Source organism: Brachyhypopomus gauderio, unplaced genomic scaffold (assembly GCF_052324685.1).
Source record: "Brachyhypopomus gauderio isolate BG-103 unplaced genomic scaffold, BGAUD_0.2 sc67, whole genome shotgun sequence".
Taxonomy (NCBI): domain Eukaryota; kingdom Metazoa; phylum Chordata; class Actinopteri; order Gymnotiformes; family Hypopomidae; genus Brachyhypopomus; species Brachyhypopomus gauderio.
Window position 1 is genome coordinate 1,475,982 of NW_027506888.1, and position 4,864 is coordinate 1,480,845.

At 44.1% G+C, this 4,864-nt stretch overlaps 1 long non-coding RNA gene across 2 annotated transcripts; it reads left to right on the forward strand.

Moving 5' to 3' along the window:
• Positions 1 to 296: 296 nt before the first annotated feature.
• Positions 297 to 3,931, forward strand: LOC143490835 (uncharacterized). Of its 2 annotated transcripts, none has more exons than XR_013124998.1 (4): positions 297 to 1,131; positions 1,644 to 1,791; positions 1,904 to 2,081; positions 3,148 to 3,931. It is a non-coding gene; the product is annotated as an uncharacterized LOC143490835 (long non-coding RNA). The 2 variants fall into 2 exon arrangements; XR_013124999.1 differs by having other exon boundaries at positions 3,219 to 3,931.
• Positions 3,932 to 4,864: the final 933 nt, after the last annotated feature.

Here is a 4,864-nt window from a genome sequence, read left to right on the forward strand (position 1 = left end):
CTGTCATTGCCAACAGAGGATATACAACAAAGTATTGAGATGAACTTTTGTTATTGACCAAATACTTATTTTCCACCATTATTTGCAAATAAATTCTTTAAAAGTCAGACAAAATGATTCTCAATTTTTTTTCACATTTTGTCTCTCATAGTTGAGGTCTACCTATGATGTCAATTACAGGCCTCATCTTTTTAAGTGGGAGAACTTGCACAATTGGTGACTGACTAAATACTTATTTTCCCCACTGTATGCATAACTAGGGTAGGTGCACGTTTGTGTTGGTTTATGTGTGTGTGTGTGTTTTCTGTGTAGGTGCTTCTCCCTGGTGGTGGTTTCTGGACCTTGTGGGGGTCTCCACCTGGCAGGAGTCCCCTTATGTTGTGGGGTGACCAGAGCCCGGTCTTAACGAGCCCCTCCCTAGAGGGCGGGGGCCCCCGAATGTTTGGGGACCAAGGGGCTCCGGTCTGAAGAGCTCCTGCTGAAGATGGAGATCATCCCTCTTGCTCGGGGTGACCAGGAGGCCCTTTGGGGCTGTTCCCCAGCCCGCGATAGGGCTGCTCTGGGCCTCGGTCTCTGGCGCTCCTGAGTTGGGTGGAGGAGTCCACCTCGTAAAGGGAGGCCCCAGCTGGGGCTGACTCCCCAGGAGGCTGGGGTGGCCCCTAGCGGAAGGCGGGGTTCAGCTCCGGGAGGAGGTAGGTCCAGGAGGTGACAGCCACGCCCCGGGGAGGTAACCTGCACACACACACCTCAGACAAATAAGGAGCCTTAGCTCCTTGTCCTTACACCTTGGGGCTAAGCGGCCAAATGCTGGTTAGGGCGTGAGGGCCCTGTGACTAACCGGGGCATGGTTTTGTCTTGTTGATGGCCCAGTCGGTCCAGGGTTCCGCCCAGGGAGGTGAGCTAATCTGTGTTTTTGTGTTCCGTGTTCTAGCTCCGGGACTGCAGGGGATGTGGCCCTGTCTTGTCCCTGCCTTCCTGCCCCTTCATGTTTTGTGTGCTGCCGCTGTGCCACACACCTAGTGGAGGGGAGTGTGGCTTGGTGGGGGGGTCTGTCACGGTACGGTGGGCCCCCTACTGGTCGCCTCCGTCTACAACGGCAAGTGTTATTGTATTGCTGTGTTCGTCCCTCAGGTGGGCAGAGCCTGCGATCCGTCTCAGTTTGTTTGTCTATATATGTCTTGTCTTTGTACCAGTTGACCGCTGGTCATTATATCCTTCATTTGGATCTAAGTCACGGGTTTTTGGTTTGCGCACTTTTCTATTAAACCATCCTTTTCCCCTGAGACTTGGCGTGATCACTTCCATTTTATTTCGCTCAGCCTGCCCGTCACACCTATGAATACATAACCCTTATTAATGTATTCATGTATTAAAAGGCCAAAATATATGTTTTTCATGTACATTTTGTAGTGAATGAGGTATATTTATATGTTGAGTATATATTTACCAAATACTTGATTACTTGTTGCCATCACATATAGGATACAACAATAAAATGTGTTGCACAAGAAAATGCATTTACATATAAAGGCAGTTTATACCTAAGTACAATATTAACTGCATGTATTTGATATTAAAGATAGATATTGTTAAAGACCACCTTTAAAAATCAGATAACTTTCCAGTGTTTCCACCCCTCCCAGAGCACAGACTGAAACAGCTAATGCTGCGCACAGACCCTCAGGGATTGCTGGAGCGTACACTCTGTCTTCATACTATTAAAAGGAGAGTGTACAATGTTCCTGCTCCAAATTGCCTTTGGCATATCGATGGGAACCACAAGCTCATAAGGTAATGCAACAAACAATTCTTTGTAGAGCTGTGATTTTGGTGCTGGCAGCCCAGATGTCAGTATTGTTCTTTATGTTAAATGTGGATTCAGTGTTTTTGTCTGCTTGTATAGGCACAGGTGGTGTATTGTCATACATGGAGCTATTGATGGCTTCAGCAGACTGGTGGTCTACCTGCAAGCTTCTGCCAACAATCGGGCAGACACTGTTTACAAACACTTCCTTCATGATTAGTACCAGGGGAATGGACCGCAGTTCACACATTGCTGGGAGAAGCGTGCACAATCAAAGGTACTGCAAACACATACCAAACATCAGTAGACACACTTACGTTTGTATTCAGGTCTAAAAGGTTATCATGGTAGCACCAAAACAGATAAAGTATTGTGATATTGTGTGTGATAAGTCTGTGTGTGTGTGTGTGTGTGTGTGTGTAAAAATGTGTGAATGACTGTGTGCCCTGTCCTTGTAACGTGGCGGGTATGGTGACGTAACCACCGCGTGAATATACTGAGAGGCGGACCCAAGTACCGGCTCGGTCTGGCACAATAATGTGTGAGAATAGTAAATGTGGAGTTAACGCATACATACACACAGTGGCAAAAACTCCAACACAAAATGACGCGGAAAAACAACGCGCAAAATGAAACTAACCGGGAACACTCAGTAGAAAAGGGAAACTAAAAAAATAAGGCAACTAAAAAGATGCGGAAAAAACTCATCGCGCAAAACCGAAATAAAACCACCAGGGGAAGAATCTGGCTACAGGCAAAAAACGCCACAACAAAACAAAACCTTCCCAAAATAAAAGAATAACGGATAGGAAGAGAAATAGCTTGGGGAAAACTTGAGATAGGCCAGAGTGTGGCGCAGGAGATAAATACTCGAATAAGTAAAAGAACAAGAGAGAGAAGAGGAGGGAACAAGAGAGAGGGAGAGAGAAAGAATAAGGTGGCGAGACACCTTTAACTTGAGAATGCAACAAGAGACTGAGAGACAAGAGAAAGGGCTGAGAACGTACCGGCATAACCAAAACGAATCAGCAATGATCCGTCTCCAAAAGCTTCCTTAAGAAGCCATGGCAACAGGTGAGACGGATCATTGCTGATTGCGTGGATGTAGTCTAGGGCTGACTTGGGTGCCCCTAGTGAAGGTAGATGGTGTGGCATCCGAGCCAGCCCTGACAGTCCTGGGTAAAAATGCTGGAGTGCCTGATGCAGTCCTCCAGGTGGACGGTCGTTTTTGGTTCAGAGTACGCTGTGTGCTATTGGCTGCCGCTTCTCAACATTTACATTTTACATTTAGCAGACATTCTTATCCAGAGCGACTTACAAAAGTGCTTATCATCTGTTGAAAGGCTGTCGTTAGGTGGTTCAGTCCGGACACCCCTGTGTGTTTCTCAAATTGGTTTTGCCCTGCTGCTCATAGAGAACTGTGCGAGAAGTCTGGCGGAGCAAACTTTGAGCAAAGCCGAACTTGGAGAACGGACAGTATAAGGAAATTTTGGGTGACAGAGTTTCAAGGAGTAGCTTTATTCTTCGGGTTGATCTGTGTGCGTGGATCAACAGTAAGTCTAAGTTCAACTGTTATATTCGTGTGATATGTTGCATTTTGTATCCGTATGTTATAGCGGTAATTGAGAGTGTAATCTCGCAGTAATACGACTGTTAGTTGTGATTATTAATGGGATATTGTTCTATCATGTGTATTACTATGTATATTGTGTGTATTACCATGTATATTGTGTGTATTACCATGTATATTGTGTGTATTATGATGTATATTCGTGTTAAGTACGTTTGAGTTCATGAGAGTTGCTTCACGGCATGAATATAGAGCATGATACGCGCACGAGGTGTTCACGTGATACTCGCTCCGGTAGCGTGTGGTTAATTTTCCTGTAGCGCAGTTGTACTTGTATGTTTAGAGTGTTAAGCGATTGCGTTGTGGGTTATAGTTTATTGATTATTATATGTTTATACAAACTTTCATTGCAAAACCACACAGATTTGCCAACATCTAATAAAGACGCAAATACGCACCCAGGATCGGAACTCCTTTATTGTTCATGGTCTCGGGCGGAGACCCTTTGTAATGGTTCAACACTTTCACGAATCGCCAGGATTTGTCAGAATCCTTTAAGGGAGATAACTCTCCAACATCATCTACGCATTGAGACCTAAAACAAATACAACAAGTAGAAAATGCCTACAACTCAACATTGAGTCTAAACAACACTAAACCTGCTGGAAAAAAAAGTTTGTAATTAAATACAATTTAATTAAATTAAATACATTCATACAAATAATAAAAAAGGCTCTTTCCTAAACTTCATTTTAATTTAAATGTTTTCCTGAATACAAATCAAATAGTTAATGTCCTCCAAGCTTTTTAGTTTTTATGTACATTTTCAAATATGCAGAATTGGGTTTGATTCCTCTGATACTGATCTAAAATTATTTAAGTTTTCAGAATGTAAATAAGTTATTTTACTGCAGAGAAACATTCATACAAGGAGAACTCACAGACCAAGCAGGAACAAACGGAGATTGCACGGGGGAACAAAGAACACCAAAAACACCAAATGAGCAAATGAACGAATCACAACACTGACTGATCGAACAAAACAACTGATACCGACATGGGAAACGGGGACTATAAATACATGGAACTAAACTAGACACAGATGAAGACAATGACGACACGGGCGTAGCAGACAGAGGGAACAGACAAGCAGGGTGGGATAACCGAGCAAGGAATAACACAAACACGAGGAACAGGGACACCGGAGTGACAGCTAGGAGAGGGGGGCGTAGCACTACGTGACAATTATACTCTTACTTCTAAATTAGTATTCTAGCAAGTTTTTTAAAGCCTGTTGCATATGTGACGCACTGGGGAAAGGGATAACTAAAAAAAACAAAGCAAGCCTATTTTGAAGTTATTGTGATTTGTATGAGCGGTTGCTGTTTTGTCAGGAGATCGGAGTGCGATTAGTTAAGACTGGGCGGGGGGAACGAGAGGAGCGCGCTCTGGGTCTGCATTGTTCATAAAATGGTGCAGCCGTGAGCGGA